The sequence below is a fragment of the Pongo abelii genome, chromosome 9 (genome assembly GCF_028885655.2).
Source record: "Pongo abelii isolate AG06213 chromosome 9, NHGRI_mPonAbe1-v2.0_pri, whole genome shotgun sequence".
NCBI lineage: Eukaryota > Metazoa > Chordata > Mammalia > Primates > Hominidae > Pongo > Pongo abelii.
Genome location: NC_071994.2, coordinates 123,101,011 through 123,112,450, shown reverse-complemented (window position 1 = coordinate 123,112,450; position 11,440 = coordinate 123,101,011). Strand labels below are relative to the sequence as shown.

At 49.7% G+C, this 11,440-nt stretch overlaps 1 long non-coding RNA gene across 1 annotated transcript; it reads left to right on the top strand.

Moving 5' to 3' along the window:
- Positions 1 to 1,347: 1,347 nt before the first annotated feature.
- LOC129048996 (uncharacterized) lies at positions 1,348 to 5,465 on the top strand. The gene is made up of 3 exons (XR_008511692.1): positions 1,348 to 1,483; positions 2,931 to 3,269; positions 5,343 to 5,465. It is a non-coding gene; the product is annotated as an uncharacterized LOC129048996 (long non-coding RNA).
- Positions 5,466 to 11,440: the final 5,975 nt, after the last annotated feature.

The following is an 11,440-nucleotide window of genomic DNA, read 5'->3' as shown; positions in this document are numbered from 1 at the left end:
GCTGTGCACTCAGGTGAACAATGACCCCCGTTAACCTCTTTGATTAAGTCTTTGTCCTCCTAGTCCCCATCTACACACCTGTTAGCAAGTAGCAAAGGCTGCCCCTGCCTCTGGGCAGCCAGCAGCTCCCCTGTGGCCCTGAGCCTGCTAAGGGCTGAGCTGGCCCTTCCCCGAGCTGTCTTTGTTAGCATGGGATTGGCAGCCTCCTAGAAGCCAGCTGGGAAATGACTTCTGAACCACACCAAAAGGAGCAGAAGGTTAGCAACGCTTTGCCTCTACTCCTCCTTGGGCCCAGGCCTGCCTTTACACCTGCTTCTCAGGGAAGAGTAAACTACTCAGATCTTCCCTCCTCCAGGCCAGGCCCTGCCTCTGGAGGGCAGACAGAGATAGTCGGAGAGGAAAATCACTTCTGATCACTGCCAGTCTATTGGCCAGCCAGGTCACCGGCCCCTGCCTCCCGAGACGCAGCTGTAGATGGGAGATGAGGGAGCAATATCTGCCCAAATTGCTCCTGCTGCTCTCCATGTCATTCGCCTGTCGCTATCCTCCAAAAAACATGTCCATCATCTGTGAGCCCCAGGCTTTTCTCTCTCTCTGCTTGGACCCAGGGACAGAGGAAGCTTGAGAAGATTGAGCAAAGTCTCCTGTTCTCCAGTCCTCCTCCCCTTCCTGCTCCCCGAGGGGTACCAGAACCCACACCCAGCCATGTGTGCAACTAAGTGTGCACATGCCCTCCAGGGTTCACCCTGCAAACCTAGACGATCGCTCTGAGTCCTCTTCTCCAGCCCCTGCCTTTGGCCCAGAGGGCACCTGAATCTTTCCCTACATTTATTCTTATTCTTATGTATTTATTTTTAAATTCATGCAAACCAACAACTTGCACCTACATTTATTTTTAAAGACACCCAAGAACAAAGATTTCATCATGTTTAATTATCCTTTAAGACCTGGCTTAAGCATCATAGCCTCTGTGGAGCCCTCCAGAGCCCCCCTCTTCTTCCCCATGGAGCCTTTTCCCTTGTGTCTCTGGCTGTCTGGTGAAAGTGCATCAGTCATAGAACTTACTCCATGGGGTTGCATTTTGTCACATCTCCATCTCCCCCACCACACTGTGTCATCTGTATCTAAAACACAGTGATGACACATGTTAGATACACGTCAATGAATGATGGATGGTTGGCTGGACAGATGGATGGAAAGCCTCCTGCCAAGGACTGAATGTTTGTGTCCCCTTAAAATTCCTATGTTAGAATCCTAACCCCCAAGGTGATAGTATTAGAAGGTGGTGCCTTTGGGAGGTGACTAGGTCATGATGGAAGAATCCTCATGAATGGGATTTGAAAGTGGCTCCAGAGAGCTCCCTTACCCCTTCTGCCATGTGAGGGCACAGTGAGCATACAGCTGTCTGTAAACCGGGAAGCGAGCCCTTGCCAGACACTGAACCCGCCAGTGACTTGATTGTGAATTTCCCAACCTCGAGACTGTAAGAAATCAATTCTGTTGTTTATAAGCCACCCGGTCTATGGTGTTGTCATAGCAGCTCAAATGGACTAAGACACCTCCCTTGCTCATCCTCCCCAGCTTCTAAGATGTAAGGCAACACAAGTTCTTCCTGCTGCCTACTCTTTCAACAGTCATAACTCTGTTGGCCTATATATGTATTTATAACAGAGAATTGGCCAGGCATGGTGGCTCATGCCTGTAATCCCAGCACTTTGGGAAGCCACAGTGGGTGGATCACCTGAGGTCAGGAGTTCAAGACCAGCCTGACCAACATGGTGAAACCCCATCTCTACTAAATACAAAAAATTAGCCGGGCATGGTGGCGCATGCCTGTAATCCCAGCTACTTGGGAGGCTGAGGCAGGAGAATCACTTGAACCCGGGAGGCAGAGGTTGCAGTGAGCCAAGATTATGCCATTGCACTCCAGCCTGGACAACAACAGCAAAACTCTGTCTCAAAAATAAATAAATAAATAAAATAAATATAACAGAGAATCTTCATAGACATCATTGCACCTGATAGGCCAGCGGTTCTTCTCCTTTTTGGAGGAACCCAGGCTTCTTTGAGAGTAGAAAAAAATTATGAACCTCAGAAAAGTGTGTAAGTGTACAATTTTCTTAATAAGCGGCTTGCAGATACTACTGAAGGGCACCGAAAGGCATCCATAGACCTAGGTTCAGAATCCCACCATGATGGTCTACACAGAGACCAATGTTCTTTCCTCTGCATATACAGCCCTGTGTTAAGATGACAGGAAATGAGTGGGCATCTGCCCTTCGTTGAGCTGAAGATCATTTCTGAGACTCTCTCACTCCATTTTTCTTCAAAGTATGTACTTGTTGTTCGCAAAGCAAGTGATTTGCCTTACATTCTATAGTGATAATAAACAGGTTTCTTCCTGAGATTATTATGTCTTGAAAATGGGGTGTCCAATGCAAGTACTTAGGATTCTCTGGACGGTGCCCCCATTGGAGGCCCTGGGCTGGTTGGGCAGCCACAGAACACGTGGAGTGCCCGTCTTGTATGCACCCAGCAAGAGGAGCAGGAGGGCTGGATCCACCCCTCCCTGCCTCCATGAGAGTTCTCTCGGACAGAGTGAGTTTCGTGCTTAGAGTCTGAGGGCCTCATCGCTGAATCCATCAGCAGAGTCTGCAACCCGAGGCCCATGGCGGGGGAGGCAGGTAGGGTTCAGCCCTTCTCAGAGGCAAAAAGCAATGAGGTTGAACTTTATATTTATTGATCATGGCTTCTCCAGACCTTTACTATCATTTAACTCTCGCTTCTAACCAAATCCCCTTTATCTCTTTTTGCCAACTTCACTGCCCAAGATCGTTTTTTTCTCACACCGTAAACACATTTCCATTTTAGCGAACAGCCAACCCAGCCACAGGAGCCCTCTCTGGGTTTATTTTTCTCTCTTATCCTAGAGTCTCCTCATCATGGAAGAGAATTAAAGGAAGGAGCAGCCCAGAAGGAGTTAAACCAACCCAGTAAATAAAGATTGCAAGATCTCAATTTCTGGAACAACTTCAAGGGGTGAAACTGTGGTTGATTTAAAGAGAAGGGCTTTTGGTGTTTGAATGAGTTGGGGGCCTTTCCATATGCAAATAAAAAGACAATCATGTCTCTGGATTATCCAGCAATTATGAACATTTAAAAGAAAATAAATAATAAGAAAGAATAAAGTTGCAACTCAAAGCCTAATCTTCCAGCGGTCCTTCCCTCCCCCTTAGTAAAAGCCACTTCATGCTGGGAGGTGACTCCAGGTAGGAATCATGAAAGGAGCAGCCTAAATGGATGTGCCCCTCTCCCTCTAAACTCTCTTGGTGTCTGACTTATCTTCTAATGAGGTTCAAATGTGCTACACCCCGATTAGGATGAAATCAGAAGGCCCCCTTTCCTCTATCACTGAACTCTGAGTTAGGCCAGATGAGGAATGGCAGCTTGAGGACCGAAAGCCTTAGCACATGTCTTCAGGAGTTGCTGCGGCTCCCAGGGGCACACAATAGATTCTAATCCAAGTAGAATCTGTCCACTGGTGTTGCTGGACTCAATTGGGCACAAACAGGATGCAAGTGCGTTCTTTTGCCATAGCCCCTTCCAGCACATTCCTCCCTGATCATTGGAGGACCTCTTTGGAATATCTCATAGCTTTGGGTGCTACTGTCAGATTTAAAAAAGGAAAAAAAAAAAAAAAGGTCCAAGCCAGTCTACTAGCAAAGCCTCCATCCTATCCTATTTGAAACTGCCATCCCCCAGCCTGATCTGGCTCAAGTTGGAACCTTGAGGAGGGGGAGGAGGGAGAGTCAGTTCTATCACCCTTCCCTGACTCATTGCCCCCTCCCCTAGTTCAGATAGGGTGGGGCTGGGGGAGAAATACGGGCCAGGGAAAGTGTTAGTTGACTTGTAGGATGGTGGTAGGGCACCTGTGCCCTCTGGGCCTGGCAGTTTCACGTGCCAAGTCTTTCTCTTGTCCTGGGCTTGTGTGGGTTCTCTCACCTGTACCTCCCTTGATGTGAGCAAGGCTGCTGAGGAACATCCACCTTCTCCAGTCTTGAAGAAGAGGGCACGCCCCTGCCTCTGGCCTTGGCATGAGGCCTTCAGACTTCCTGGCATCCCTCTGGGAGATCCACCCCAGCCAGTGGAACACAGGCTCCCTCCCTGCCTTGCCAAACTCCAGGGGAGAAGCCTGTGAGGCCCCCACCCTCTCTGCCCTGCCTTCTCGGGCAGTCTAGCTCTCCTTCAAATTTCCTCAGACCTCAGCCAAGCTCTCTTGAGGTTCCCTCATGATTAGGGGGTGGGAGGCAGCCTCCTCCATCCACAGACAGCTCACTGCAGAGGGGGCCCCCAGGCCTCTGGAGCCTCTCATGTGGTATTTTTATACCCTTGAGGTGGATGAGGAGCCAAGGGTTACAAAACCAGTTTCACAAACTTATTTTTATCTACAAAATATGGGTACGGGGCCTATTTCCAGGTTTGTTGGAAACACGGGCACAGGCCTGGCCCAGTCCAGCCACATGGAAAGTGGGGAGCCTGGGTGAGGGGTGGGCCCAGCACTGCTCTCAGCTGCGGAGCCTCCTGCTTCCTGGGAGCCTGCTTCCCTGCTTAGCCCAGGTGTGTGAGGGTCGAGCTTCTCTGAGCCACTCGTTCACCCACAAATGTGCTCTGAGCACCTACTGTGTGCCAGGCATTGCACAGGGCACTGAGGATAAGAACATCCGCAGGGGATGAGACTTGCCCTCTGTGATTTTTCTCTCCTAGTTTTTGAGGAAGGAGAAATGTGTAGATAAATAACTGCACAGCAGCATGAGACAGGCACAGTGACAGCCCAGAGGCGGGGCTGATAGAGGGAGGCACCACAACATCTGTGTCCCTGGGAAGGGCTGCAGGGCATGGCAGGGACCCCAGTGTCCAGACGCACAGGCATGTGTCCAGCAGGCTGTGGAGATCAACCCCAGGCTTCTCCTCACTGGGAAGGGGGCCCTTGAATGGCTGCTTCTTGGTGGGCACATTTGGCCAAGTGATATGAACATCCAGATAACAGCCAGGATGGGCTTCAGTGAAGTTTATTGAACACCTTCCACGGGGCTAGGCTGGGCCAGGGGTTTTCTCAACAAACCTGGAAATAGAGTCCCTTACCCCCATTTTGTAGATAAATAAACTGAGATTGAAATACACAAGTGGGTCTCTGCATACAGGAGGCAAATACGCTTCTAGCTTGAACAAGTCCTCGGCCTTTAGTTCCCAAGCACCAAGAGCTTTTCACCACTCCCAGCTCTGTCCTTGAAATGCCATAAAGGAAAGTTTGTCTAACTCCAGGTTCTTTGCGTTTTGTTTAGAGACGGAGATAAAAATGCGTTCATTATCCCATCTGTGGCGGCTTGAATGAGAGAAAAGTGCTTCTGTATCAGGCAACGCAAGCCACCCAAACCTTTTTACTTCTATTAAAAAAACATGAAGGTAATTTGCCGGGATGTGCCTGTCACAGTTTGAAAAACAGAAAGGCCTCTTTTATCTTCTGCTTTATTTACAGGTGCAGCCTGGTGACAGAGGCAAGTGTTTTCCAGAGCAGCGACTTGGAGGGGCCGCAGGGAGACAAAGCAGCTGCCAGACGCTCCCTTGTTTGCTAAAAACGAGCACAGCACGGTCACCAGCAGAAGGGGCCGGAAGCTGGCCCCACCCACGGAGGGGGTAGCAGACAGGCTCCCACCCTGCTGAAGGAGTGCTCTAGGCTTCTGCTCGTTTCCTGTGACTCCAGGTGGAGAGGGGAGAGCAATTTGGCGGCTCCAGTGGGCTGAGTAGGGGAGAAGCCATCTTGAAGAGCTTTCTGTCTCCCAAAATCTGATAGGTACAAAACAGGGCCTAAGGGCAGCGCTGACATCATCTCCTTTTCTGGAAATTTTAGTGATAGGACATTCATTTCTCTGCGGCTGCCTCCACGTTGTGTCTTCCCCAGAGATATCTTTGGATGCTTTGATGGAAACTCTGTCTCAAGGAGCCCTCTGGGTACTGTTTCAACCTTTATCCCTGTTCACACTGAGAGGACACAAAGGGGCCAGCGGGGCACTCAATTCAGACAAATGAACACCAGGGCAGGATCGAACTGGGCATGAGAATTGGCCATCAAAGACACTTTCTCCCTGGGTCAATAACGTTTCTGGGGCCCCTGCGGCAGGAGTCAGGTTTGGCATCAGGGCGGGAGAGCGATTGTAGATGAGAGGTGATCTCACGTACAGCCTGGGGGAGACAGGCAAGAAAGGAAATCACCAAATGTGAAGCCCAACAAAATAAGCAGGAAGTAGATGTGTCTGCAACACGTAACGGGAGCGCAGAGAGGCGATGAATTAATTCCAAGCTGGGACTCGGGGAGGGCAGAGATTCCCTCCTAAGGCAGCATTTTCTCTTGATCTTGAGGAATGGAGGCTTTTCAGGAGAAGCCTGGGAGGCAGTGGGGGTGGTGGCAGAGGTGGCAGCCCTCAAGCATATTACCTTGGCCCTGTTCTGGGGTTCAGCCAGGACACAGTCACGCCCCCACCAAAGGCTCCCATTGCCCACAGGGTCTTCTGTCTGGCTCAGCGTCCATCTGGCCCCCCTTACCGTGGTGCGAAGGTCTGGACCCAGTGACCTGGCCGGTTGCTGGGAGCATCGCCCAGCAGGAACGCGTACTCTCAAGCAGCCAGGACTCAAGGATGCTCCACCTGCGGGAAACCACAGCTAGGCTGGAACCTTCAGAGCCACAGGCTGAAAGTGACACTGAAGGAGGTGGGCTAGGCGTGGGGTCTGTGTTCAAAACCATGGGGACAGGGGCACTGGGATCCACACCTTCTAGTCCCTTCCTCCATTTTAGTTGAGGGCCAATAGCAACTTTGGATTTCTTGATACCAAAAGGACCATATGGTTCAATTTCCTAGCATGAACTTCACAGCCCCCTCAAAATCTGGTGCCTGCCTGACTGCCCCGACTGCCCCAACTCCCACTCAACTCCTCTCCTCTCCATATACCCCCCTCCAACCTCGGCAAACAGCTTATTTCTCCAGACACGTCATCTCCTTCCACTGCTACCTGTGTACCCTTTCAGGACCTCCCAGGCTAGGCGTAAGCCCGTCCCTTGCTTGGTGCTGCACCATTTTGGAGATGTTTTGACCTAATTTGATCCTCAAGGTAGATGTGATTATTCCCACTTTCCAGAGAAGCTGGGTGGCTCGCTGAACTGATGCCACGCCCGCCTCTCATGTCTCCTAATTCTGAGCCCAGAGCTCCATCCCCCATCATCATGTCCCTAACCTTTTAACTTCCCAGGACCTCATTTATTATTTTGCCTTCCAACGGCCCCAGGGACTCCTATGATGTCATTCCCAGCCAATCTGCACTCCTGCTTTGCACAAGATAACCGCCGTTAGCATGCCGCCGAGTCGACACAATCCCAGCTAAAAGCAGAGAAACCTGATGTTTTAGTTAGGCTGTGCAGCCTGAGTGTAGATAACAGTATGATTTCTGTGAGCTATTTCAGACATCGACAGAAGCTCTCCAAGCCTTATTACTGCTTTCCCTGGGGGTCCAAGGACTTTAGGTTGGGAACTACTGCACTATTCTGCAGTGACCACAATTTTCAGGAGAAAAGCCAGGACTCACGGTGTGACAACTATGAATAGATGTAGGGGGTGATGGGACAGGCCAGATGACATCTATACTGTTTCAGGAAATCTGGGGTAGATGGCTATTCATTCATCACTCATTTGCTCATTTGTTAAGCGCTTACTCTGTACTGGGCACTATGCTAGGTGCTGGGGGCATAGTGATGACTGGAATACGGCCCCTGCCTTTGGAGAGCAGCCTGTTAGTTTACACATAATGACCCTGTCATGTGTAGAGCAGAAGAAAGAGGGAAAGTCTGGGGGGATTAAGAAAGGCCACCTGAAGGAGCTGACATCTGAGTGTAGTTTTGAAAGAGAAGCAATAATTCACTGTGGATGGGAACAGAAAGTTGAGAGGGAAAAGCGTGAATAATGGCTGGGGGTGTGAAATAGCAAGTATATGGGAGCTACAAGCAGTCCATTGGGGTTATAAAAATGAACGCAGAGATGGAGAAAAAGAAGGGGCAAGATGAAGCTGGAGGGCAGGAAGGAGCCAGGCCATGGACGGTCATGAATGCCACGCCTGGGGTCCTCTGTCCACTCACCCCATCCCCACCTGTGCCCTCCGCCTTGGCTGGCCCATAAAAACAAGTCTTTGACCACCACATGAGTTCCAGACAATTGCCTCTGACCTCGACCACTCTGATTTTCTCCCTCTGCCTCTGCAATTCCAGGCTCTGGGCACTCAGGAATCCATTCTCTCATCACAGCAAAAAAACAAGACAGAAATAGTCCCTGCCCTTATGTAGCTTTAGTCTAATGGAGGAGCCATATATGAATCCAATAATTAAATGTGCAATGATAACTTACAAATATCAAATGTAATATCAATGTAGTTTTTTAAAAATTATAAACATCTAGTGTAAATTATGGCAAGTGCTACCTACCTGATGCTATAAAAGCTTATAACAGAGAGATTCAACCTACTTACAGAGGTGGGAAAAGCTTTCCAGAAGTCACAAAAACAGAGCTGAGACTGTTAGACAAATGGAAATGAATATTATGCTTGCTTCTGCCCCCTGTGGTGTTGATAACTATGGCAACTCCCTTCGTTGGTGCTGGATTTGGCTTCCTAGTGGCTTTACTTGATCCTCTGACTTTTCCAACTCCCTCCCTCTCTCTTGCTGGGAGATCCCTTTATTCTACCCCACTCTCTCAGGGTAAATGCTGACCTTGGGGCAAAGGGGGGCCATTCTGGGACTTTCAGCAGCAGGGGACATCTCCAGCCTCGATTCCTCCCCTGAATATCCAAGTTCATCCCCATTTGAGTTTAAGGTCTCCAAAGCCTAACCTGTCCAAACCATGCTGTCCCTGCCCACTGGCCAAACCCTCCTCTGTTTTCTCTATATAAGAGAGTGGCAACTCCACAGTTCCAGCTGTCCAGCCAAAGTCCTTGGAATCAGTCTTGACTCCTCTCTGTTTGCATTCCATATCCATTCTGTCACAAATTCCTCATCAACTCTCCTTCAAAACACATCTCTCAAATCTGACCCTTCTCACCACTCCACTGCTGTGGCCCAGGTCCAGCTGCCATCCTGTGTGACCTGAATTCTTGCACCTGCCTTCTAACTGATCTTCCTGCAGACTGTTCTGCAGTAGCAGCCTGAGTGACCCATCTAAGATGAAGGTTGGATCTTGCCGGCCTCTGTTCCCCACCTTCAGATGGCTTCCACCTCACTCACCGTCAAAGCCAAAGTCTTCACAATAAGCTAAAAGGTCCTTTGCCCACTGCCCTCCCCACCACTTCTGTACCCTCATTCTGTCCATCCTCCTCTCCAGCTATGCTGGCCCCTTTGCTCCTCAAACACAGAAAGTACACAGTTCCTTCCATCTGGAATGCTCTTCCCCCCACACCCCAGATACTCACAAGGCTCACTCTCTCACTTCCTTTGTCTTTGCTCAAATGTCACCTTTGGAGAGACATCTTTTCCAAGCCCTTCCACAACAGCACTGCTTCGTGGTCACCTCTTATCCTCTTATCCTTCTTTATTCTTCTTCTTAGAACTTACCATCACCTGACATAGAATTACTTGTTTACTTGCTTGCTGTCTGTTCTCCCCCACTCCTACCTCCCCAACTAGAAGGTAAATTCCATCAGGAAGAAAGAGTCTATTTGTATCATTCATTTCTATATCACTAACACTTAGGACATAAGTGTTGTGCTTGGAACCTAAGAGGCACCCAAGAAACATTCAGTGAATGTATAAATGTTTGAATTTGAATTTGTAAAGGGGTCACTTTGGGTGGAAAAAGAAATGGAGAGGAACAGCCATGGGGACAGTGGGTGACCTGGGAACTTCATGTTGTCACTCGGGAAAGCAAAGTTGGGGGTGATGGAGAAAAAATTCAGATGAGGATGCAGAGCTGGTAGGACTTGGAGGCTAACTGGGTGGGAGAAAGGGGAACAGGAAGGAACCAGATGGCTCTCCAGGTCCTGACTCAATGGCCAAGTGGTTGTTAGTGCCTCTGACTGAGAAAGGAAATGCAGCAGGCCAAGCAGGTTTGGGCGAAGGTGAGGAGCTGGTTTTAGAAATGCTGAGGTTGAGACAACATGCACATCCAAGAGGAGGTGACCAACAGGCAGCTGGATACACAGGTGTGGGTCTCAGCAGCACACCAGAAATGGAGATCTGCTGCACGATAGTGTCATTTAAAGTAATGCGTGTGTAGTAAATCACCTGGGAGGATGGTGTAGAGTAAGAAGAGAAGAGGAAAAATGGTCTGAGCCCTGGGGAGTGTGGACATGTAAGAAAAGAGAATAAGAAATAATGACTAAGAAAAACTGGTGAGGGACATTTAAAGAGAACCAAGGGACAAGGGTGTCATGGTAATAAAGGCAGGATCCAGTTGTTCAGAAGAAGGGAACAGTCAACAGTGTCAAATGCCAAGGGCACTAACGGAAAGATAAGGGCTGAGGAGGGCCCATTTGGTGTGTAATATGGCGACCACCCATGGCCTTGGCTGGATGCGAGTCTGTCATGCAAGAGCAGAAACCAGGCTACGTTGGTTGAGGAGATATGGGAAACAGCAGAAAAGCAACAGCAAGTACGGACCACTCTTTCAAAAAACTTGGCTGAGCAAGGGGAGGAAAACGAGAGGGCATTAACCAGAAAGGAATCCTTGTGGTCAAGAGCTTTGTTTCACCACATGGGATGACCTGAGCATCTTTATGGGCTCAGGGAAGGGGCCAGCAGGAGGCCAGGGTGGGCTCTAGGTCTAGGCAGAGAGAGGATGGTTAGAGGAGTGTAGTCCTCGGGGTGGAGCAGGAGGGAGATGCACACAGCAGAGCAGGGATGTGTGTGGGCAGAGAGAGGAGAGACCAGAGCTCACACTATAATTGCAGCCCAGTGACGCCCACCAGGGTAGGAAGACAGAAGAGGGACACGTGAAAATACACAGGACTCCTAAAACTGAAGCATGTGAACTAGGGCCCAACAGCTGCTGCTGGGCAGAGTGACAGACGCAGTGTGAAAGGGGATGGCAGAGGGGTTCACACTGGCCAGACCAAGTGGGTTAGTAAAGGGAGGCTTTGTGGAGGAAGCAAATTGTAAGAAGAATGTTGAAAAATACAGGTCTTGGGAAAGGACTTTCTGGTCTAGAAAAAGTGCTGATTTGGAGCCGTCAAGGCAGGCAGAGGGGGAGGTACAGAGAGCCACATGTGATAAGTAAGACACACAGGCAGGTGCACACAGGGAGTCCAGGGTGGTGGTCAGAATGGGAACTATGAAGGCAAGACACTAAGTTCACACCTGGCTCAGTTACAGCTTGGCTGTGTGACTTTGGACAAGGTGTTTAATTTTTCG